Below are 26,685 nucleotides of genomic sequence, written 5' to 3'. Positions count from 1 at the left end.
TGGTGTTAGGTACAGCACGCGTGTCGTAGATGGCACTTGACTGGGTCTCTTCACTTCTCACACACTGATAAGCAATGAAGAAGCACAACCCTAAAATGTGTAATCTAGGAAGCTCAAGCTTGTCAGTGTCAACCTTCCCTATAAAATGTTGGTTAAGTGACGAGCATACATTTGTACTAACAGCCTACGAGGCAGCATGCAGGGCAACTGAGATAACGTGACCCTAGCTAATATAAAAACAAAATACTTACAATAAAGAAAATCATTTAAATGGATGACACAGTTCTCAAAAAGAAAAGGTTGAATTTCAAAGGAGTCAAAATATGCAATTCAAACGCAAAAGTGATGTGGTTTGATAGTTCATTTATATTTTCAGATTCCGAAATATAAAATTGCAAAATAGTTTGTCGGTTGCGAGTGGGCATTTCTTAGGAGAAGAATTTAAAATCAGTATTAGGTTTGTTTTCATTTTATTTGACCTGGTAATGTTGCCGCTCTCATGAAAGTCAGCCTTACAAACTAATCTTTGCTATTTTTTACCCTCGAAGAGTTATCAAGATAATAAAAATGCTTAAACATTAAGGGGCCGATTATGATTGCGGATAATCCGCATCCTCCGGGCCGGCGGAATCCACCGCCGGCCCGGAGGATGCGGATTATCCGCTGCGGACTGGAAAAAGACCCCCCGCCAGATTAGGATGGCTGGGGGATCTATTTTCCTTCTGCCGCTTTTCCACCGCGCTCGCCTTCCGACCACGGCGGAACAGCAATAACATGGCTGGCGGTGTCTATCAGACACCTCCAGCCATATTTGGATAGCTGCGGTCATATGCCTTTCCACGGCGGCATTTCCGCTGTGGAAAGGCATACGGTGTTGTCTTCGGGGGCCCGTTGCGGACCCCCAGGGGTGAAGGGGGAGTGGGGAGTGCACTTTGCGTGCATGAAGTGGCAGGCACCACGCGGTGCCTGCAGCTTTGTGCATGCAAATGTAAACATGCATTTTTTAACATTGCGGCGGGTGCTGCACCCGCCGCAATGTTAAGAATACAGGATGTGACCGCCAGCGTGGCGGTCACATCCTAATTGGCACGGTGAGACCGCAGCTGCCCATGCGGATAGACCCTCCTCCTCTGGGGTGCCATCCTAATAGGCCCCAAAGTACCGTGCATTGCCCTTATGAGAAATGGAGCGCGACCTCGGCTCAGTTAAGATTCGGTCAACGGCAGCGATTTCCACAGCAGGCAAAATAACCCACTATGTTCTTCACAGGCAGAGCTTCTGCAACGGCTTTAGGGCCAGAGCAAAGTAGACCAAATGCTAGGCGGACATGAATAATGATTTACTTTTCCCCAGTGGATTATCAGAGGAGTGCTTGACACCAGTTCAGGGGGCAGTAATTCAATTAAAATACTCCAGCCACAATGTAAACAAACTGCCGCCGCGCTGCCTTTTTTTCTTCACTCAAGACAGAAAAGAATAAAGTTATTTCTTTAACCTCACGAGTTCCACTTCCAAGCAGACATTTCTGGACTTCGACTGCACGCATGATTCTATCTCTCACTGGTTGTGTGAGAGCGAGGCTGGTGCTATGGACGACGCAAAATCAAGCAGGGAGACTCCAAGTCCATACCATTAATGGCAGCCCTCGTGCCCCAATTCAGCTCTCGGTAACTTCAAAGACGTAAACCAACCTGCTGCGCGCTCGTTTCAAACCATCACGGCTGCAGGTGCCTTTCATTCCAGGAGCTGTGTCCCGGAAATAGGGGCTGCCAAAGTTCCATAGCAAGCCACTCCCCTGTACTGTGCGCCAGACCTGCCTCTTCCCATTATCCTGAATGGTGCTCCACTGACCGTGCCCTGGGTCAATTCCTTAGCGCCCTATTTGAAAGCCATGCACTGCTGCTTTATGCAGCCATCCCACAAGGCTGATGTCACCAGCCTCCTCGCTTGCCTTGAGGATGAGGAATAGTCCTCGCCCAGCTTTGCACATGCACTCTTGCGCAGGAAGACTCCGAGACAAGCACAAGAAAAGATTTTACATAGTTTAACTGAAACTATGTAAAATCTTTTTTTTGTTTCACAGGGGAGCACCAAGCAGTAAGGCTTCTTTTAAAACTGCTCAATCAATCAATCAATCAAGACACTTGTAAAGCTCGCTACTTACCCATGAGGGTCTCAAGGCGCTTGGGGGGGGTGTGATTGGGGGAGTGCTGATACTGATCGAAGAGCCAGGTCTTGAGGTGTCTTGGGTCTGCCGCAGGTTGTTGGGGAGGGTGTTCCAGGTCTTGGCAGCGAGGTGGTATTCATTGAACACCATTGAGCAGTTTTATAAGAAGTGCTGCTTCATTCTCTCTCCCTTTAGTTTTCCTCAATGCTGGTAGGTAGGGCAACAGCCCCATGCCCTTAATACCAGCCGCCACTTTTAAACCCTCACCAGGAGATTTCTTGGCCTCTTTTTGCATAACCCTTCACCTTCCTTAATCTATCCCAACCTTTAACCCTCAAACCGTCTCCATAACGGTTCCTCCCCTTTATCCCTCCAATACAAATAAAGAACATCCCTGGAAAGTTCATAAGCCTCAAATCTAAATGTCCACATGCCTCAACAACTTGACACTCTCCATACCACAAAATCACTAGTACTTCTCTATATACTTTTCTTCCGGCCTTGGATGCTGACGTTAACACTCATGCCTCATCCTTCTCAATCCTAACCTGGGCCACTCCACACACACCCATACCCTACAAGGGCACCACTGGAAAACCTAACCTAGGCTAGTCCACACATCCATACCCTACCACTGCACATTCTGCAAAACCTAGCCTGGGCCACTTCGCACACCCATACCCTGCCACTGCACCTTCTGCAAAACCTAACCTGGGCCACTCAACAAACCCACACCCTACCACTGTACCTTCTGCAAAACCTAACCTGGCCACTCCACACATCCATACCCTACCACTGCACCTGCTTCAAATCCTAACCTGGGCCACTACACATTCCCATAACCTACAGCTGCACCTGCTTCGAAACCTATCCTGGGCCACTCCGCACACACCCATACCCTACCACGGCACCTTCTGCAAAACCTGACCTGGGCCACTCCACACACCCACACCCTACCACTGCATCTTCTACAAAACCTAACGTGAGCCATTCCACATATCCATACACTACCACTGCACCTCCTGAAAAATCCTTGTCGATCTCCGCCAACAACTTCACTGTGAAGTCCTAGGACGATCTACCCCTGCACCTCTGAACATCATCCTCTCCCTGAAATCAAAAAAGGACTCAAGACCTGCCTCTTTCACTGATCCCAGCAAACACCCCGTGCCTGGATACTCTCACTCTCTTGGGTGATTAGTCAAGCTCTACAAATCTGAGTTGATTGAACAGCACACACAACAATTGACAGCATTGCTCACTAAGTGTAAAACCCAGGACGTCTGAATACCCCTTACCCTCTTGCCATTTCTCAATAGAGTACACAGTAACTGACAACATGACATGTCCCCTCCTCTGCATCCTACGTTGATCACTCCACAAACTATTGAATAAATATCCAACTTTTGTCTTATTTTTCGCAGGTCAATGTATTGCATCTGCCCACCTCCTTTAACTTCACAATGATGCATTACCAACATCTATTCGATATTCTTCAACCCCAGTCTACAATCAGTATGAAGGGTGGCAGATGTACTACTACATGCATGTTAAGCTCCCAATGCCCCTCATCTGCAGCCTAGACAAAAAAGGCCACTTCTTCCTATGCCGTACTCCTTCAAACCAATATGAGAGACCAGAAACCCTACATGGCCTCTTCGCACCCTCTACCTCACTACCCTCAACTGGTGATAACATCTCACAATCTACTTACTCCAAATGTAAGCCTGTGCTATTTCATATGCTTTCCAATACCCAACCTACACGTCAAGCACACCACCTTGTTCAGGACACAAAACAAACTTTGGCCTATGTACCACCTGTAACTGCAGTTGTTTAAAGAAGTGTAGGAGTATCTTACTTCAGTCCATATGTGTATTTCTCCAATTTTGTTTTATTATATTTTCCTCTTTTCGTTTTCCAGAATGACAATCCATTATTCAGTGTAATTAAAGAACAGCCAACACTGACTGAGTAATTTTTCCATCAAGGAGTTCTAAAAATACGGTTTTCCCCCAGTCGAGTGCCACCCGAGACAAAGACGCATGCTTAACATTTGACTCACACTTGATCAGTGGTTCCTCTCCCTTGATTAACACGTACCTCAATACAATTGATTATTGCACTACATCAGACAGTAATAAGATGCTCATATTTTCCTAGGTGCCTGACCTTTGCTTAAGGACAATGAGCAAAGTGTGCTTATCCACGTTCTGACTTACAAGCGGTAAACAGTATTTGACCCTAACTACTGCATACCTTAACACAATCTGTGATAGAAATGCAATGTTTATTATTGTCAAAGATAATGCTCTGATCCCAGTGCTATGCAGCTGATAAACAGAGCCTCTCTTAAATAATTATTTTGTGGGAGTAGGAAATAAAAAATGTGATATTATCGGATCTATGACCTAGGAACTTATGTGCATAATAGAAACATTATAATGTTAGCTACATTTATCGGATTGTATTAACTTACAGTTATGCTCTGGATTGTGAGTCAACATTGCAAAGGATTGCGAAGAATCTAAGATTTGTACATTTTAAGGTATGCCTAGATGTAGTGGCACACATTCACTTGAATTACCTATGACTTAATGCTTGTTACTTTAAACGACATATCAACTATACTAACTCACTTTCATACAGTATAGATAGATTTGGACTGATGCATGAAGCAAAAAATGCTATTACCTTGACAGAGCCTAGCAATCAAGCCTTTGTGATATTTTATCAAAATTAAACCAAATTTAATTTAAGAACTATTCATAAAAAGCTCTCAGCCACTATGACTTCTTGCTAACTTCTCAACTTTCTCTCGTCCACCCAATCTCAATATTCATGGCACCTGTATTAAATTCACTGCTTAACTATCTGCACAATGTGAATCAGTCTCCTCACTTCCACTTCGGTAATGTCCTATGTCAAATACAGACTCTGTATTAGGTTTTTTGTTTTACTGTTCTTTTTTTCTATATGATTGATACAGACTTGAGAAAGCCCCAGGCCATTTAGCCTTAGGAGGTGAAACATGTGTTGGCTGTTCTTCAATTACACTAAACAACGGACTGTCATTCTGGAAATACACATATGGATTGAAGTAAGCTTTATTAATGAAAGGGAAGACACTCCTACACTTCTTTGAACAAGACATTTAATGGTGAAACCAAGAGTCTTTATCCCGTTGGAGTGAACACCCGCAAATAAGGAGGGATTCCAAACGGCAGGCAGAGGGTGCAGGACCCTTATTGGTGTGCTTGCTTTAACTTCAGCTGTAACTGGTCGCCTGATCTGCACCACTCTTCCTCTCTTGCTCAACCTTATCAATGCATGTGCATCACCTCTCTTGTAGAGAAATATAAAAAAATAAAACGTATTTAAACCTCCTCAGAGCTAATGTTAAAGTTAATTAAATTATTACATTTATTTAACAATATAAATGTAATGTATTTAATTTAATGTTGGACAATATATAAATAATAATTATCATTTTATTTTAAAATATTTTTTTAACCTTTATTAAATTAATCTAACATTAATATTTATTACAAATAATTAAATTAATTGTAATTAATTCCGTATATCACGTTTGAGAATTTTTAATACATAATGAATAATATATATTATTCTACTTTCGACTACTTAACTTTTTAATTTTAAATGAATTTATTAATACGGTAACTTTTTCATATTCTATATTTAGTGCAGAATCCCAAATGCCGTAAAATCACTAACAGTAGTAACTTTACAGTCGTATTTGACGTTTTTACTAAATCCCCCCCTTATTTCAGGCAAGTAAGTCTATGCTTTTACACTCATAAATGGTAAAAGTCAAAAGTAGTAAACTTATACAAAAATGTGAGCGCAAATGTATGTATAGTAAACCTAAACGTGTAGAATTACCTTTGTGAAAGAAGCCCTAAGTCTTCTGTGAAAACACTAAACTCTTCCTCCACTATTATTTTCCAACCCCTGGGCACTCCACCTTTCTGCATCATGCTATACCATGTCCAACAGTCCTCACCAACAGTTCTGTAATCTCCTGTACCTGCACTACCTGGACATCCTACATTTTGCCCTCCACCCAGCCATTGTCATCCTCCCCCCTTTCCTGTAGCTGCAATATTGTATTCCAACTTCTAAGTCAGTGGCATGTCCTCATGCTTAGTTTTATAAATCTCGCCATCTTGTCTACCTGACACAGGTCTCCTCTTTCCTCTTTACTGTCAGCATTTTGCACCTCCTTCACTGTCCCTTTTGCCACTCTGCATATCACCTTTTTTTATTGAGCTCTACAAGGACACCTGCTGCCAAACACCATCAAGCAGACACTCGCTAGGCATTCGCTATTACTCCCCAAATCATCAATGCTGCCGATCGCCTGCAGCCTTGTGCCTCTCACTCTTCTTAGCTACCTCCTCCAGATGCCCAGGCATCCCACTCACAGACTGTGCAGCCCCATATTTGCAGCTGACTGCTTCTTGACTGTCTAACTGAAAATCGCGCAACAGGCAATGCTCCTCCCGGAGTCACTGATGCAGCACCATCTCCCCTACCCTCTGCACCTTTCTGTCTTGCTTTCCAGTTGCCCTGATTAACCACTCAACCCTTCATCACAAAAACAGTACCTCCAGGCATTACACCTACTCCTCTAAAGACCCATCTTCTACAGGATGCCAAAAGCTTTTTTGATAAGATGGGTATGCTGGGAAAGGAAGAAAAGGAGGAAGCAAACCCCTATGGACTAACTGCTCAATCCCTTGATACCCCACCTACATCTCCCACGCCAATTGCCACCCAGAGTCCCCGTAATTTGAAGCAACTTAACTCATAAGTTTGTAGTACAATAGGCCTTCGTCCTCTCCCTCCAAGTCCCCACTATAGTCATTACATAGGAGGTTATTTAAAAAATAAAGGTTTGGTTACAGCAATTAAAGCCATAAACAGATTTATAATTTCAAATGATAAGTCTGAGCTTAAGGCAACTGTGTTTAAACTCAGCTTCCTCATGATATGAATGTTAACTGAGTAATTTAGACTTGAGATCTAGTACAAAAAACAGAGCAAATTGTATTGTCGCTTTTTTAGCAATTACAGCCATGAAAATAGGAGCACACATTTTGCTCATTTTGTTTTGCACAGGCAGTTACCACCAACTGCCCTTGCAAAATTTAGCAGTATGTGGTCGTCATGCCTGCAAAACAAGTAAAAAAAATCACTCACACTGCTCACCATTTTCTACCACCAATGTTTTAATCATTCACAAAACCAAACCGATATCTGGCCAAAATGCTTAATTGTCCTGGGTTGCTTTTGTGATCATTTTTATCACCCTGCTATGATTAACCCCGTATGCATTTAATTTCTAAAATAACACTTTAGTTTCTTAATCTGTGTTTAACACTCAGGTAGCTTGGAATAGAGCAGTCAAGTGTGACTCGGGGGCGATATGAATGTAAGTTGGTACCACACTTCATACAGTAACACAGTGAAAACACACCACAAAAGAAGCCCACAACAGAGTTGGAAAGATAGAGAATTTTTTAATAAATAAAACAAGACTAAGACAACAAAAATCAGTTGAATCAGAGATATTTTGTGTTATGTAAAACTAGTGCCAAAAGGTGTAAAGACCCAACTGTGAATATCTGGTCACGCCGGACCAGGATCTTGCCACAAGTTCAGACCAACCGCGATGAACGGGGGCCAGCTACAGGGACCCAGTTAGGCCCCCTGAACAAAGTATTTAAAATCCTAGTTGCGGAGCGTTTGCAGGGATACGCACTGAAGATGTGTCATGCAGCAGAGGCAATTAGTTGGTGCCGAGATGCGAAGAGGCTGTGGTGCAAGGTCGCGTTGCATCGAGGATCCTGTTAGTGGGGTTTGCGAGGCAAAGTCTGGAGTCGAAGATGCGAGGCTCAGCAGAGATGATGAGTTAGTTCCAATGAGCGGTGAAGCTATGACGCAGAGTTCCAGGTGACTTTGTGGAGGCCGCCATCAATGAGGGATACAAGAAACCTGTGCCGGGAAAAGCATTGCGCAACAGCAGTTCCAAAAGTGATGCATCGGTCCCAAGATGTGGGTGGTGGGAGCAATGTGAGTGTGTTGCTACGGGTCCAACCCCAGCGGCAGGGGCAATGTGTCAGTTCTGCTTAGGGATGTGCCACTCAGCCAAGAAAATGCATCAGTTCCACTGGCAAGCACATTAGGTTCACTTCCAAGGGTCCACAACTGAGGTGGCGCCACTTGGCAGGGTAGACTCTTCGATGACAGAGTCCAGTTGCAGGGGTTGGAAGCCTGTTATGTCCCTGAGGCTTCAGAACAGGAAGGCGGTAATCTAGCCCTTGAAGTCACTCTGGGGTCAAGTGATGCAGGTCCAGTACTTCTCACACAGGTAAGAGGGCAGCAGCCAGCAGATCAGCACAGCAAAGGAGGGGTCCATCAGAGTAGCAGTCCAGCAGATTGGTAGTTTTTCAGAAGCACAGCAGTTCTTCATCCTGGCAGAGTATCCACAGGCCCAGAAGTGTACTGAAGTGGTGGTGTCTGAGGTCCAGTACTTTTACTCAGTGGTGCCTTTGAAGTGGTGAGACTTCAAAGACATGCTTGTAATTAGCGCAGATAGTCTCCCTTTCACCACTGGCTACAGGGGGCTATACAGGCCTTTCTGTGGGGACAGGACACAGCCCCATCAGGTGTAAGTGAGGCTGTGCCCAGCTCCTCCCTCTCATCATGCCAAGATGGTCCATCAAGTCACACCTAGCTCCCATTGTGTGTGGCTGTATAGGAGGAATACACAAAGTCCAACTGCCAGTTACACATGTGATTAGAGACAGGCTACAGGCACTTATTGGCTAAAGCAAGAACATGCCAGCTTTCTAAAAGTGTCATTTAAAAAAATGCTATTTAAAATCCAACTTCACCATAATTTTGGATTTGATTTTAAATTGTGATTCCAAATACACCAAACTTGAACAGTTATATCTTCCTCTTTGGAAATTACTCTTACAACATGTAACTAAGTAATTCCAATGATATCCTACGGGAGATATAGGACGTGCTGTAGTGAAAAACAAATTTAAGAGATTTTCACTACCTGGATATGTAGAACTTAAAAGTACATGTCCTGCCTTTTAAATACATTGCACCCAGCCCCCGGGTCCTCAAGGACCTTCCATAGGGATGACTGATGAATTTAAAAAGGGACGGTTTGGGCCTGGGAAAAGGTTTATTTTTCTAGGGAGACATGGCAGTGTAGAACTTCACATAAAACTCTACCATGGCAGGCCTGAGATACAGTTAAAGAGCTACGTAAGTGGGAGGCACAATCAGTGCAGGAGGGCCACGAGTAGAACTTAATTTACAGGCCCTGGGTACAAGGAATATCACTTAACTAGGTATTTATAAGTACATTAAGTATTCCAATTGGGGATGGACCAATATTACCATCTTTAGAAGTGAAAGCATAAGCACTTTAGCATTGGTTAGCAGTGGTAACAAGCACAGAGTCCTAATACCAGCAAAAACAAGGTCAAAAAAAGTGGAGGAGGAAGACAAAAAGTTAGGGGGAAGACCACCCTAAGGCTGACAGGTCAGACAAGACCTTTCTTCATTTACGTAATGCAGAGCAATGCCATCTCCTTCTTTATTCTGACAGTTTTCCATGCTGCATCAATATACACCTATAATTGTTCTGTGTGTGCTGTATATGGCAGCCACATGTGATGAGTCTGTCTTTAATCACACCCTGCTACAGTCACAGTGTCCATGGCTGGTATGTGTTAAAAGCATATACTACAGATGCTGTGAGGCATCGCACGCCCTCCCCTCCGCTGACTACAGCTGACTACATCCTCCTCGGGGACCTCAACTTCCACCTGGAGAACAACAACGACCGCAACACCACCACCCTGCTGGACAACCTTGCAAACCTCGGACTCAAGCAGCTGGTGACCACCCCCACCCACTACGCCGGACACACACTCGACCCCGTCTTCTCATCCAGCAAGGACATTGCCTTCAGCCACGCCACCGGACTCCACTGGACGGACCACAGCTGCGTCCACTTCAGCTTCAGAAGGACCACGACTCACCACCACCAGCAACAGGTTCCACGCAGAAGCTGGAACAAGATCACAACCGACCAGCTCGCGACCTCCCTGAACAAGAACCCACCCACCAGCGCAACAAACCCCAGCCAAGCGGCCACCAACCTCACGAAGTGGATCAGCGACTGCGCAGACGACCTCGCCCCCTGAGGACCCCGCCCAGCAAACCCTGCAGCAAGAATGCCCCATGGTTCACCGACGAACTCAAGAGCTCCAAGAAGAACTGCCGAGCCCTCGAGAGAGCCTGGCGCAGAGACCCAACACCAGACAACATGACTGCCCTCAAGCTCGCCACCCGAAAACACCACCAACTGATCCACGCCACCAAGAAAACTGCATTCAAGGAACGACTGGACAACAACGCACACAACAGCAAGGAACTCTTCAACATCGTTAAAGAGCTCTCCAACCCCAACGCCGGAAACAACGACATCACCCCTTCGCAAGACCTCTGCAACTCCCTCGCCGCCCACTTCCACAAAAAGATCGCGGACATACACAACAGCTTCAGCACTCAACCGACGCACGCCACGACCGAACCACCACCCCCCACCACCACCCTCCGCGCCTGGACCCCGATCAGCACCGAAGACACCGCCCGCACGATGAACTCCATCCACTCCGGATCTCCGTCCGACCCCTACCCTCACCACGTCTTCAACAAGGCCGACGCTGTCATCGCACCCCACCTGCGGGACATCATCAACACCTCCTTCGCCACCGCCACCTTCCCGGAGAGCTGGAAGCACGCCGAACTCAGCGCTCTACTAAAGAAGCCTTCAGCCGACCCCACCGACCTCAAGAACTACCGCCCCATCTCGCTGCTCCCGTTCCCTGCAAAAGTAATCGAGAAGACCGTCAACAAGCAGCTGTCCGCCTTCCTCGAGACGAACGGATCCCTCGACCTCTCGCAGTCTGGCTTCCGGGCCAACCACAGCACCGAGACCGCCCTGATCGCAGCCACCGATGACATCCGAGCCCTGCTCGACAACGGAGAAACGGCGGCCCTCATCCTCCTGGACCTCTCCGCGGCCTTCGACACTGTCTGCCACCGTACACTAGTGCAGCGCCTCAGCAACGTCGGAATCCAGGAGAAGGCACTAGAGTGGATCACCTCCTTCCTCGCCGGAAGGACACAGAGAGTCCGCCTCCCCCCGTTCAGATCAGAAGCCACCGAAGTCATCTGCGGCGTCCCTCAAGGCTATTCGCTCGGTCCAACCCTCTTCAACGTCTACATGAGCCCCCTCGCTAACATCGCACGCCAGCACAACCTCAACATCATCTCCTACGCCGACGACACCCAGCTGATCCTCTCCCTCACCAACGACCCCACCACCGCCAGAGCCAACCTTCACGAAGGGATGAAAGAGGTAGCCGAATGGATGAAGAACAGCCGCCTCAAGCTGAACTCGGACAAGACGGAAGTCCTCATCCTGGGATCCTCACCCTCCGCCTGGGACGACTCCTGATGGCCCCCCGCCCTAGGCAGCGCACCCAAACCAACAGACCACGCACGCAACCTGGGCTTCATCCTGGACTCCTCCCTCTCCATGACCAGACAAGTCAACGCCGTCTCCTCGTCGTGCTTCAACATCCTGCGCATGCTACGTAGGATCTTCCGGTGGATCCCCACCGAGACCAGGAAGACGGTCACCCAGGCCCTCGTCACCAGCCGTCTGGACTACGGCAACTCCCTCTACGCCGGAACCACCGCCAAACTCCAGAAAAGACTCCAGCGGATCCAGAACGCCTCAGCACGACTCATCCTGGACATCCCCCGTCGCAGCCACATCTCCGGACACCTGAGAGACCTGCACTGGCTCCCGGTCAACAAGAGAATCACCTTCCGTCTCCTCACCCACGCACACAAAGCCCTACACAACCAAGGCCCAGGATACCTCAACAGCCGCCTCAACTTCTACGCTCCCAAACGCCAGCTTCGATCGACCAGCCACGCCCTCGCTGCCATCCCCCGCATCCGAAGAGCCACCACAGGGGGACGGTCCTTCTCCTACCTCGCCGCCAAGACTTGGAACTCCCTCCTGACCCACCTCCGCCTGACCCAGGACCACCTCGCCTTCAGGAAGGCAACTCAAGACCTGGCTGTTCGAACAGTAGCGGACCCCCCTCCCCTAGCGCCTTGAGACCCTCTGGGTGAGTAGTGCGCTATATAAATGCTATGATTGATTGATTGATTGATTTTGTACATGAGCAAAGGTTGCATTAAGCTGGAACTGCTAACCCTGTGCTGTATCTGATCTGATTGAAAGTGAATCATGCACTGCCGCTATCTAAGCTCCAACATTTTTGTGTGCAAGGAATCGATTTATCTGCTGATTTAAAAACTGTATCTTTTGTGTGTGTCTTAGTGACCTTTAAGAAAAACTCTAGTTTCTGCTACAAAATCAGTAAGAACTGGCTTTGCCAATGCTGGTTATGTTTAAGTTAATGGAGCTAGAACCCTTCATTTCAAATCAACTGCATATATAACAATAAGGGACACATCTTAAATTCCCCCTGTGCACACCTAGGGAACATTTAGGGTGCACTGCGTTTGTTTGGCAGTGTGGCTGGATGCAAAAAGCAAACAGTGAGTGGGTAATAATTCTTTTAGTGTTGCCCCATTGCTGATGTTGTGTTCCTGAAAATAACCCTTGAAGCTGTTGCTGATCTGCTGAAAGTCTAAAAAGGAGCATTATGATTGTTGCAGCTGATTTGCTTGGAAAGTATGGGCTTAAGAACATTTCTTTTGCAGGTTAGGTTTGAAAAGCTTCTCAGAGTTTTTGAAATTGGTTCCACTACCAAATAGAAGCTCCAAGCTTGAAAACATGATTTTCAGCAACAATTTTCTCAGAGGAAGACACAGGCTAGAAGAACAAGTCCTATTGTTGATGTTTTTCTCCCTTCGCTTATATTAGTACACTTGAACATTGCTACTTTTTGATTTCAACTTCTATAATATTTTGTTATTACAAACAACTGATTATGTTCAGTGATGAACCTGGACCTCCTTGCAGGGTCATCCCCCAATCTCTTTGCCTTTTACCCTCCACTTTTTACTGAATTTGTTTTTGTTGACGTAGGACTTTGTGGACTTCATCACTGCTAACCAGAGCTAATTTGCTTGTGCACACTCCCCTAAACATGGTTTGACTGTCTTACACCTGATTGGCACATTTAATATACTGATAAGTCCCTTATAGAGTGGTATACCATATACCCAGAGCCTGTAAATTACATTCTACTGGTGGGCTTGCATCACTTATTTTGTCACCCACATTAGTACCACCTTACGACATTTCCAGTCCTACCATTGCAGCTTGAATGTAGTTTTAAACTGCCAATTCGACTTGGCACAATGAACATCTTTACACGCCTTAAATCCCCCTCTTTATTGCATATACATCAGCCTTAAGATAATCCCTAAGTAACCTATAGGACAGGGAGGATTGCAGTTAAATGGGTGGACATGTACTTTTAAGTTTTACATCTCCTGGTAGTGAAAAACTTCTAAATTCGTTTTTCACTACAGTGAGGCCTACCTGTCCCATAGAATAACATTTGGTTGCATTATTGCATTTAATAAGTGCTAATGTTTGAGTGGGAACAGTTAACCCGTTCATGTTTGGTATCTATGAAATTGCAATGACAAATCTTCTTTAATGGTAAAGTCGGATTTTTAATTAGAATTTTGAAGTTACACTTTTAGAAAGTTGGCATTTTCCTGCTCTTATCTCTTTTGTGCCCGCAGTCTGTCTTGGATTACATAACCGGGTGTAACTAACAGTTAGACTTTGTGAATTCCTCCCAGACAGTCACACATTGAGGGATTAGGAATGCCTGAATCGGATATCTGCTGGCAGGATGGGGACAGAAACTGAATAGGCTGTCCTCTGCCTTCATACAAATGACTTATCACTTCCAAATTTGTCCTGCAGCAGCTTGGAGCCAGGGCAGGGGAGTTAGGAAATTCAATGCACATAAAGGAAGCTTTTTAGAAGCTTCATCCACCTTTCTAGAGGTCGGGCACTAGGTTTTAAATTGGACTCTCGCACCCTCTCTTCAGTTCACCCATGGATATGCGGAAGGACTCTCAGAGGAATGCCTGCTGCTGTGACGTGACCTGCTGTGCACTCTGCAAGACTGGTCTGCAGGACCTGGAAGGACTGGTTTGCTGCCTGGTTCCTGCCTTGAACCTTCACAGGCCAGCCCTACTTCTTCACCTCAACCCAGCACTATTCAGAGTCATAATAATAATAATAATACTGATGCTTATAAAGCGCGAACAGCTACCTCTGGAGAGGTGTCCCGGCGCTAGCGAATCCTACAACAAGGAGCGAACCGTCAGGGGGAGGAGAGGATTATTGCATAAAAAGCCAGGTTTTTAGGAGCTTCCTAAAACTGGCTTCTGTCGTGGCAGATTGGATGGCAGGGGGCAGGGTATTCCACAATTTCGCCGTGCCGGCCGAGAAGGACCTGCCTCCATGTCTAGCTTTCCTCACACGCGGTACAGTTAGCTTAAGCAGGGAGTTGGAGCGCAGCTCTCGTTTTTGGAGGTAGCGGGGGAGTCGGAGTTTTAGATAGTTGGGACACTTGCCTTTTAGCGCTCTGAAGGCAAGGGTAAGCGCCTTAAACTTAATTCTGCTAGCCACTGGCAGCCAATGCAGCTCGTGCAGATGCGGAGAGATGTGCTGCCTGAAAGGGACACGTTTTATCAATCTCGCAGCCGCATTCTGCACGATCTGTAAGCGTTTTACCGCATATTTGGGCAAACCAAGATAGAGGCCGTTAGAATAGTCAAGTCGAGATGTGATTGTTGCGTGAACAACCGTTTTTCGACATTCGACTGGGATCAGAGGCAGAAATTTCGGCAAATTTCTGAGTTTGTGCAAGCAGCCAGCGGTGAGCTGTTGTATATGCGGCAAAAAAGACAGGTTCTCATCCCATCTTACTCCTAGATTTTTTGCATGGGTTCCAGGAGAAGGTCATAGGTCATAGGTCATAGGGATACAAATGGCTCCAACCATCTTGAACCCGCACCTTGACCTAGCCTGAGTGAGTACTGATCCCCCAAGGGGTGTCCCACCAGTAACAGACCATTGTTTGTGGTGCTAGAGGTGCCCAGATGGCCAAAGTCAAGATCTGAAGACTTTGAAAATGTTTGCCCAAAAATTGCTCCGAATACCGAGAGGAGACTGGGACCTGCCAGCTCACCTATCCGCCCAAGGTGCATCGCAATAAGACTTACTTTGCAACTTCTCCTGACATGTTCTTCTCCACAGCAGCAATTCCTGTTCAGTGATTCTTTTCCAAAAGGGTATCCGAGCTCCTGTAAGTGTCTACAGTTACAGCTGTCTGCCTTGTCACAGTCGAGATTTAAGACTTTCAAAAAAAGACGCTAAGTCAGAATGTAGATATCGTCATCGTAGCTTTGACTAAAGGATACCCTACGATGACACTCCCTCCTCAGACACTGTCTGCAACCTTGCCCTGCTGAACTTTACTTTCTCAGAACATTTTTCTCAAACTTTCTTCTAAGTCCGAAGGGAAGCACTGACTGGACCCAATCTACTTTGTGTATCCAAACTGTGCTCCATTGCGCTCGGCCATATGTTTTGATTTTGGCCCAGTCTTGTGTAACTTGATGTCTGTGATTGGCACTTTGATCTTTTAGTCGCTAGTTTTTACTATAAACTTTAAAAACTCATAACTCCTGTTCTACTAATTGAAATGTTATCATTTTGGTGTCAAACATGTATTAAAATTAACTCTGTTTCTAAATTAGCGTGGGATCTTTCTTGTGTTGTGTTTACTGTTTGTGTGCTGCATAAATACTTTTAACTTCGCCTCTAAGTTAAGCCTGACTGTTTTTTGTGTTAAGCTACCCAGGGTTAAGCACAGGTTAATTTAGTGACTTTTTGTGGTAAACCCTGCAAAGGATTGTGGCTGTTGCTTGACCAGGGACCACACCCCAGTCAACCACAACCTAATTTCTCAAATCTAGCAAGTATTAATTTTTGTGAATATAATAAGATATTGTTGGATTGGATTGAGTGATTTATACATGAAAGATGCCTCAATATAGAAATAGATCAAACTTATCTAATGGTTATTATTCCTCTATTACCTTTTTATTATTGCGGATTTGGGACATTTATTGGAATTACTTCTCTCTTTCCCTCTCCCTGAATTGCACAATGTAATTTAGATAGACCCAGAAGTAAGAATACACCAACACATTGCTAGTGAGCTGTGTGCATGGTGATGATGATGGGCAGTTCATGATTTTTGTTTGATTAGAGATCGCTATTTATTTATTTTATTTTGGGAGTTTTTATAAAAAGCAAACATAGCTCAAAGGTTTCAGAGGCTGTACAGAGCAGTTCCCCATTCCTGTTAACACATGGTACCCCATAAAATATTAGTGAACACAAGCAACAAAATGTTTTTAGTCCAAGCTTGCTTTCCTGTCTGCGTTCTGTGTGACGAATTCCTGCTGCATCTAGGTTAGATAATCACCCTGGTGTAGGGTCTCTGAGTTTTGCTTGGTGTGAATATTCTGTTAAGAATCTACTTTGTACAATCCTCTTAACTTGGTTCCTGAAAACAACTGTCGATAGGTTAGGCAGTATCATCGATGTGACAGAGTTCCAGATTCTCTGGGAGGATCTGGGAAGATCCAAAGAAGGTGCATGCATAATTCTTCTTTTTCTTGAATCTACGTGGTTTTAGCAAGAGGAAGGTGGCATTTCATAGGGATTGACATTCTTCTGTTATCTTGAGCTATTTTTGGGAAATATTCATGTTAGTCATTACATACCCATTGTGGTTTCTCCTAAAGTGTTTCCTTTGTCTTGAGTTGGCTCTGATCTCTGGCACTTCACTCCTGGTGCTAACCAAGGGAGCTGTAACACAATTGTTGCTAATCTCTAGAAATTCCTGTGACTAATCCATGCCATTGAGCTAATTTAGAGGAAGTTACAAGAACCTTTTGGAGAATCCCCTTAACTATGCACTATTTAGTTCTTGCTCATTTAACCGTCATAAGTGATCAGTCTTTGGTAGTGCCAACACAGACATTTGGCACTTATGGTATTTTGGACACCGATCTACCACTTCTTTCTCTGGGGATTGGTACCCAGCCTTCCCTATGGTTCATTTACTCAAAGCCCTTTATCACAGCGCTCTGCATGGAATTTTGGAAAAAGGATAGAGCTAGTTGATGTATGTAGTATGATGGAAGGTAAAAAGAAAAATAAGTCATTTTGACTGGTGAAATTTCCACCAAAATCCACCTTTCACCCACCGTCACAAACAATCTTACTCCCTGGCTTACAAAGAGACAAGCTGAAATCCAGCACCTGTTTCCAAACATTCCCAGTAGGATAAATACACCCAGTTCTCGGACTGCTTTTTCTAAGAAAAAAGAATGATATAACCCACCAGCAGTCCTGCGACATGACATAGGGTGAGATACACCACATGCTAGCATGAACACTTCAGACAAATGAGATCTCTGGGTTCACTGCTCTGCGCCTGACAATTATGGTAAAACATTTGATCACATTCTTTTTTTCCACGCACCAGCTGCATCTTTAGCACTGATCATTAAAACAGTTGGCCATACGCAACCAAAAAGACCACTATTTAAAAAAATGCATCAAATCCAATGAGTTGTCTATGCACGAGCTGCAACTCTAGCGTTACCCTCCAAATTCTTTAGTCACATGTGACCAAAAACACATACCCCACAAACAAGTCCAATTAGTTCTCAGCTGTTTGTTTCTACCATGTAGTCTCTTTAGAAAATGTTTCTTTAGACAATGGGCCGGCTGCAGATACTAATCATGTAAAGTATCAATATTCATATGTAATGCCTATTATCTCAACAGTTTATTCCAGTGGTTTCCAAAACTTTTAGAACCCTAACACAGGGTGCAACAACAAAAATTGCTCAAAATACTCTGAAAGTCTTTTCCAATATTTTACGTACAGGAAGTGAAGGTTCGCCAGCTGTGCCCGAACTATCATAGTTTCTTTTACAGTGGAATCGCTTCTCAGATCAACGGTGTATGTTGAGAGATATTAAAAAGCTGGTTGAGTTATCGGGTTAACAACCCTGGCAGCTGATCCCGGGGTCAAGGTAAGACATTTATCCACATGAGAGTCTGATTTGCATCTCTGAATAGCTGTTTCAGACTTTTTAAATAATCAGTAGCCATGGTGGGCACTCATTTTTAGTACAAGCTCCTTTGTTGTGGACATTCCTTGACATTAAGCTCTCAACCACACCCACAAGCTTCTGGAGTTGAAGTACAGCACCACAACAAAGCATCACTGGGGTTTTAAGCACTGTACAAATGTTGTCAGTCTGTCATTCAGTCAAGCCATCACTCAGGTGAGTCTCTTCTTCAATTCAGCAAATAATTCCAAAATGAAGAATACCAGCCTGACTACCCTAGTGTTGTGAAACTGCACGTTGGACGATTTTCACAATGAAGAAAAACCTTTTCTTAAAAAAGAAATTCATCAAAAATATTGCCAACTGAGAGGAGACAATATAATAGTACAAGAAAACAGTTAAAGAATAAAAGGGTGGAATTAATGAAAAGATGAAGTCAGAGGATGTACAGTAGAGGTTGAAGTATTAGGGCATGGGCAGGGGTTGACTTGAAGTGAAGGGGTAGAGATAGTTATATATGTTCTAGGGTATATTGAGATGATTAAGTGCTTGCTTAGAAATTGCAAATGTGCCATGATGATTGGCTGAGCATGTTCACACATAAGGGGTGTGTAGAGTACACAAAAGACACAACCAAGGAAAATTTCTCAATTTGGAAAAACTGCCCTCACTCACATACCAAGGTATGTGAAATGCTTCATCATAGGGCCTGCTACAAACACCCTGGTGTAGCCCCATCCAGGGTGGAGCATTAGGGAGGGGGAAAAATAATAAATTCCACACTACAAGACGTACAACCAAATATATCAATAAGTACAACAAGTAACACACATAAGATGCAGAACATGCAGTGACCACCTTGTGGCTGAACTGATAGTGCGACAAAAAAGTGCAGTTTGGGAATGTGATTAAAACTGATTAAGGGTGCCAATAGAAAAAATTACTTTATTAGACATAGTTAGGTACCCCTACCAGGATTAAAAATAATAAGAAAAGGATAGGAAATGTCTTGTTGAGAAAATGAGGTTCCTCAAGACTTCCCTCCTACCACTGCTGAAGTCAACATGTTTCGACCGCTTGAATTGTGATTAAGCAGGTCACCCCGATCTTCGTCAGGACTGTCGCGATCAGTGCCACTGTCCGCCCTCCCGTAATTCGGTCACAGGGCCTTCAGGTTAGAGTAGGTCTTCCAGATCCGTACTCCTCCAAATCTTTTAATTAATCAGTGGAGAGTAGTCCCCATAATGTGGGAGAACATTCACGAGTTTATGTAGTTCAAGTTCAAGTCAACTTTATTTCGATTAATAAAAAATCATAAAAAGCACACAGACACAAATACATAATCAGGGGAATACAATTGCAGTGAAATGATGATAATGTTTAAAATTGAGCTATTTAAAATATTTACATAATTATAAAAAGTAAAGACAGTTTTTCAATGATTTCATAAATTGTCACTAGTAATGTTATGTTGTCTGTTCTTGGTACGTTTTTTAAGACGGTAAGCAACCACCAAAAAGTTTGCAACACCAAACATAATTAGTGGGGAATCGAACTGCTTTAGGTAAAGGAGAGCTGGTTTAGCTTGAAAAAAACCCTTGTTTTTGAGTAGCGGGATAATATATTTTTTCCTAGGCAAGGCATAAAAATTACAGAAAAACATGAAATGTAGAGTATCCTGCAAAGAGTAACCATCGCAATTACAAACAGGCAGATCCTCGGGTTTAGCCCACACCTTAGAATCATTTAACAAGAAGTGAATCTGGTTAAATCTTAGTTTGGTAAGTAACCAACGGTGAAGCGGGATTGACACCACCTTCAAGTAAGGTTCAATACTAAAGGTTGTCTTAGAAATATAGTGCTCCCTCACTGTTGGTTTCACAAGTTCACCGCTCTCCCGCTCTAATTCTCTGTGTTTAGTAAAAGTCGCTTTTAGCCATTCCAGGTCGGCTTTGACAATGCATTCAGGTTTACCAAATAAATCAGGGCGGCCCAGGGAGCTTAGGGTATTATTAATGTATGCTAACCACGGGATATTTTTCATATTGTCCATACGTAGGCAGTCCCTTAAGATTGTATGATTCAGGGTTAAGTTAGGGTTCAACCAAGTTCTTAGCCACATCAAGATTGGGGACTGTTTAATAATGTCACTTATGTACCCCTGGCCTAATTCCGTATGGACAGAAAAAGTAGCCGTGGATTGTGGTAAACCAAGAAGCATACGTAGGATTTTATTTTCCTCTACCTGAATCGCTACTACATTGTTGGTGTAGCCCCATATAGAAGCCCCGTACCTTGCTATGGCAATTGTTTTGGCTCTATAAATTGCTAGCATGGCTTCTGTAGGTTTGCCGCCCAGTCGTTTTGCAAAGCCTGCGATGGCAGCTGCAGATCTTTTCATGGCATTAACTTTTACCGATACTTGGGGTACCCAGGTGCCATTTTCGTCGTAAACCACCCCTAGATAGGTAAAAGTTTTTACACTGGAAATTGGTGTATTTGCACAAAAGAAGGACTTCAGATTTTTGTTCTTCCTCCCACCCACTAACATAACGTGTGATTTGTCTGTGTTTATTTTTAGGTCGAGGGAGGTCATGAAGGCATCAAAAGCCGTCAAAAGTCTTTGTAGTCCAAGAGGTGTTCGTGCCACAAGCACGGCGACGTCCGCGTAAAGGAGGACCGGGGTAGACAGCCCACCAAAACGCGGGACGTCTAATGTTGCCAGATCCAATGTGGATTCAAGATGGTTTATATACAAAGTAAACAACACCGGGGCGAGGATGCAACCCTGCCGCACCCCTCTGGTGGACTTGAAACCAGCGGTGCAAGCTCCCCCCTGTGTCATCCTGATTGAGGCTTCCAGATCCCGGTGCGCCTCAGCCAGAAAATGTACCAGAGAATGGTCCATCCCCAGGTCCAAAAGAATTCTCCACAGCCTTGACCTGTTGACCAGGTCGAAGGCTGTGGACAGATCCATGAACCCTAAGTAGATTGAACCACTTGATGCCATAGTATACTTTCCTAGGATCAGGTGTAGATTAAGGCACTGATCCTCAGTCCCCCTTCCCCTTCTGAACCCATATTGGGCATTAGATAGAATATTGTTGCTTGCAGCCCACTCATCGATTCGTGCCAATATCACTTTCCCCAAGATTTTAAAGGACGAGTCGATGAGTGAGATGGGGCGATAACACCTTGGATCTCCCCATTGACCTTTCTTAAAGATAGGTATAATGGTTGCGTGTGACCAGGAAGCAGGCAAACTATAAATGGTGGCAGTATTGAAAACATTAGACAAGATTTTGGCCCAAAAGGGGGTATTAGCCTTATACATATCGGCTGGAACACCATCTGGGCCTGGGGCTTTTTTCCCTTCGGTGTTGGTTATGGCCTTTTCAACTTCTTCCACGGAGAAGGAAAGTGCCGACTTGGGTAAATTAGTTGCAAAGAGAGTGGGAATTTCACATACGTGATCACTCCCATAGATGGTTTTGAAATGAGCTAGCCAATCTTCCTCACTAATGTTGGTCTCCAAGTTGTCATTAGCCTCACCGGTAAAGAGGGGATTATTTTTTATGGCCCAGAAACTAGCGCTATCTCTTAGTGTTGCCTTTTCCATAAGTGCAGACCAAGCATCCTTTTTAAGTGCATCTTTACGTGCACGGGTAATAATTTTGTATTCTTTTCTTAATCTAGACACTTCCCCCTTGTCCCTTGGTGATTTTTTAAGTTCTGCCAGGAGGCTACTGTGTGCTTTTGAACAGGCTCTGTCAAACCAACCCTTATGTGGCTGTACGTTCTTTTTGGCTTTGACAGTTAGTTCATCAGAAACTAGTGCACACAGAGTAGTATAAGCAGGGATCACTTCCTCCCCCTGTCTAGACAAATATCAATTTCTTTGCGGGCTTTGCATGTTATATTGTTAAAAAAGTCTTCAGGGACTACTTTAGTCCACTTCACCCTTCTGCCTTGGTCCGTGGACCGCACAGCCGACACTATCATTTTATTGTTTACTTCCTTGAGCAAACCAACAGAGTTAGCGAGTTCAAGGATAACTGGATTGTGGTCACTAAACGCAGACACGGCTGCATTATAAAAGAAAACCAAACTTAATAAACCAGGGGAAACAAAAATATAATCTATAATAGATTCAGAGTTTCTTGCACTATATGTCATGACACGCTCACTAAACCCAGGTTCGTAAAGATCAACAATGGATAAAAGATTTTCTAGGGCATGACCTTTTGAGCTGTGTTCAAAATGTTGGTAATGGGCTGAAGAGGGGCAATCTATATCTTCTATATGGCAAGAGAGCCCGCAGAGATGAGTGTTGAAATCCCCCATGATTATGGTGTGCATAAAAGTTGTTTGACGTTCTGTGTAATTAATCAAGAAATGCTCTAAGGAGCTGAGGTGCTCAATCGGATCTCCGTCTAATACGGAGTTATAAAAGTTGATAAGAATGAATTTGAGATCGTTAACTAAACTGATCTCTAGACATAGGAAGTTGGGGGAACCGGTGGTTATTTGTTTAACGGTTCCCGCCAGGTGTACAGTAATCAAGATCATGAGGCCCCCTTTGTCCCTACCAATGGGAGATGTAGTAGCTGGAACAAAATAGGATGTGTACCCAGGGACCCAAAAATTGCTATTGGAGTCCCAGGTCTCTTGCAAGGCTATAATGTCGTATTGGTTTAGGAAATTAAGCCATGCACTGTCCTCCCTTTTTGAACGGAGCCCGGCTATGTTCCAACTTACTATTTTAAGCCTTCTGCTAAGATTTCCTGGCAGGGTATTGTCCGCTGAGGGTAGAATAGGCGAAGGGACATTAAAGGTTGGGCGTCAGTTGTGCTCGGCTGCCCAAGTCAGAGGCATGAATCTGTTGTGCAAAGGTATAGGTCTCTTTAGGGCCGGTGATGTATATATACCAGAATTAGAGTTGTTCGACCTATTACTCTTGGTCCAGCTATAGTCAGGTTCATGAGGAGTGTAAGCTGATTGGGTAGGCAGAAGAGCTATCCGGTTGTGTGCCTTTCTTTGGGCGTAACCCTTGTTCAAAGTTAAATGAGGTTTGGTAGTAGGATAAAAAAAAAACAAAGGTACCGCTCGGGGCCCAGCATCCAGTCCTTCCAAAGGTGAAGCGTCCCATAATAGTCTGCTCGCCTCCCCAGGATTATTAAAATTAATTATCACACAATCGCCCTCTACTGATTTGGTTGTGCGCCCTATCCAACCCACCCGCCGGGCTGAAAGAATCGCACTGGAAATGTCATTGTCTCCTGAACAAATCGAATTAGACCATGACTTTACCCTAGCTAACAGTTGTGGCGATTGTTCATACTCTCCTGGCTTGAGTGGAGGAACATTAAGCAGAATGGCTACAAAAGGCACAGCCTCAGGTGGCAAATTGATTATGGGTTGACGTGCCGGGCCAGGTAAGTTAGGTGACTTCTGTAGTACCGGGGTCTCATTTTTAGAGGACAGAAAGTTCCCTCCTGCCATATTGGGTTCGCCTACCCGGGTAGTGGCTAAGCCACTAGAGGAAGTAGATGCCGCACTCTTAGCTACTGGGGATTCTTCTCTAGGTCTTTTGGAACCACCAGTTAGCTGAGTGCATGGAGGACCTGGTGCCACCGGCGTATTCCCTTTAAAGACAAACATAGGTGGTTCGACGGTTTTTAAGCATACATTCAAGCGCTCACATTTCCTTAGGATACCATCAACACACTGATGTAGAACGTCAATAATGTCTGAGGCAATTTTTGTTAGCGTGGGCTCAACCTTTTCTGTAATAGCTTTTTCCACCATACCTCTAATCGCTCTTTCCAGTGAGCCCACAGTGCCCTTTCTTCCCTTGGATTTATATGTGTACCTTTTCTTGTACTGTCTCTTGACTAACTTTGGGCATGCAACTATGCCTACTCCGACATTACCAGAAGGGATTGGGGTCACCCCAATAGTCTCAACGGTGGCAGGAGTAGGAGGAGTAGCAATCTCCTTTAGCGGACCAATAACAATCCTTGGTTCAAGGGGGATAGGAGTAATACCCCCCTTGTTATTCGATGATGGTTCTAATCCCAGTTTACGTTCAGTCTTAGCGATTTCTGTGGTCAATTTCCCCACCTCCTTAGTCAGAAAGGATAGGATACTATTTGAGTTCCTGGGTGCTTTTACCTTTGGAGTCCCACCAACGGCAGCAGGGGAGGGTAACTTTCTCTTACCCATCTTGTTATTGTGTCCTGAATCCTGGGTGTAAGGGGATAGGCCCGTCCCGTCCCTCGTCGGCCCCGGACGGCCACAGACGGCCCCGCCCTTATACCGGGCTTCTCCCGCGCGCGCGACTCGCGGTGCGAGAGGGCGCGGGAAGCTTTGAGCCGCCTCCTGGCGCTGCCTGCGCGTCAGGTGTGCGCCTGTGTCCCCGAGGCTGCTGGGGGTTGAAGTCCTGCCGTTTCCCTCACGGCTGCCCGATGGCGATGTGCTGCAACGGAGCCAGAGGTCTCCCGTCGCTCCCTCAGTACCCGCTGGTAAGTTTTGACTGCCACAGCTCCCTCACAAACTCGAACTGATGTCCGCCAGGAGGGGCTCCCTAAGAACACGCGGTGTCTTGAGGTACAGGCATATTGGGCAGGGATCTACCCACAGAACGATTGTGTTCTTAGGGAGCCCCTCCTGGCGGACACTAGTTCGAGTTTGTGAATTACATAAACTCGTGAATGTTTTCCCACATTATGGGGACTAGTCTCCACTGAATAATTAGAAGATTTGGAGGAGTACGGATCTGGAAGACCTACTCTAACCTGAAGGCCCTGTGACCGAATTACGGAAGGGCGAACAGTGGCACTGATCGCGACAGTCCTGACGAAGACCGGGGTGACCTGCTTAGGCACAATTCAAGTGGTCGGAACATGTTGACTTCAGCAGTGGTAGGAGGGAAGTCTTGAGGAACCTCATTTTCTTAACGAGACATTTCCTATCCTTTTCTTATTATTTTTAATCCTGGTAGGGGTACCTAACTATGTCTAATAAACTAATTTTTTCTATTGGCACCCTTAATCAGTTTTAATCACATTCCCATACTGCACTTTTTTGTCGCAATATCAGTTCAGCCACAAGGTGTTCACCGCACGTTCTGCATCTTATGTGTGTTAGTTGTTGTACGTATTGATATATTTGGTTGTACGTCTTGTAGCGTGGAATTTATTATTTTTCCCCCTCCCTAATGCTCCGCCCTGGATGTAGCTACACCAGGGCGTTTGTAGAAGGCCCTATGATGAAGCATGTCACATACCTTGGTATGTGAGTGAGGGCAGTTTTTCCAAATTGAGAAATTTTCCTTGGTTGTGTCTTTTGTGTACTCTACACACCCCTTATGTGTGAACATTTGATTGTATCTGGGGGCCTGGGGTAGTGGAGTTTAAACTATAATGGCTCTCTCCCCTCATTGGTGTTGATGATTTGCTGAGCATCACAGAAATATTTCTGTTGCAAGCACCAATACCCAAACCAGTGAACCAACAATAAAGGCATAAGGTGGCAGGGTGAACCTACCCAGACCTCTCTTGGCGAGGCACCATACGGGACTCTTTTTACAATAAAATATGTTAAAGAAATTATATTCCTAGATTTGCAAATCCTATCTTGGATTTGCTAATTCTTGAACCCTGGGTTTAAGGATTTGTAAATTCAGAATAGGGTGCATGAATACTGTAAAAAAATGTTTAAAAATGTATTCAGTGCACTACTGCCCTTGGCCGATGGCGACATGTGGTAGTTGGCCATACATGGAGGGGTGGGTTCGAGGATATGATTACAGTCCAGGCCATGAAGACAAACAGTGTGCCCATCTGGGGTTGGCTGCCTGCAGAGGGCTACGAGTAGGTCCCGGCCAGAGGTTAGGCCTTGAGCCCAATCCCCCTGTTTAAGGCTTGAGGCCATGCCCTGCTGCACACTGATGAGTCATGTGTGCTGCGAGTGAGGAACATCTGTGGAAAGGCAAGCACAGAGTCTGGGCCCCGTGTAGTGGGGTTTGGTCACCTTTGGAGGGTTAGGTGCAGGTCTGAAGGCCAGATCATATGGCTAACCCCAGTACGCACAGCCGAAGGACATTTGCAGCAGCAGTTGGCTGCAACCAGAGTGTTGGGCACATAATCTGGTCACAGGCAAGGCCTTAAGGCCAACTTCTTCAAGTATTGGCAGCTCAACGAGGGTTGGCAGCAAACCCCACTTGGCAA

At 45.1% G+C, this 26,685-nt stretch overlaps 1 protein-coding gene across 1 annotated transcript in view; it reads right to left on the bottom strand.

Moving 5' to 3' along the window:
• Positions 1-26,685, bottom strand: part of ADCY8 (adenylate cyclase 8) — a 1,090,843-nt gene that overhangs the window by 98,398 nt on the left and 965,760 nt on the right. The gene's annotated exons all lie outside the window — the stretch shown is intronic.

The sequence above is a fragment of the Lissotriton helveticus genome, chromosome 4_1 (assembly GCF_964261635.1).
Source record: "Lissotriton helveticus chromosome 4_1, aLisHel1.1, whole genome shotgun sequence".
Classification (NCBI taxonomy): Eukaryota; Metazoa; Chordata; class Amphibia; order Caudata; family Salamandridae; genus Lissotriton; species Lissotriton helveticus.
This window is presented reverse-complemented; position numbering and strand designations above follow the sequence as displayed.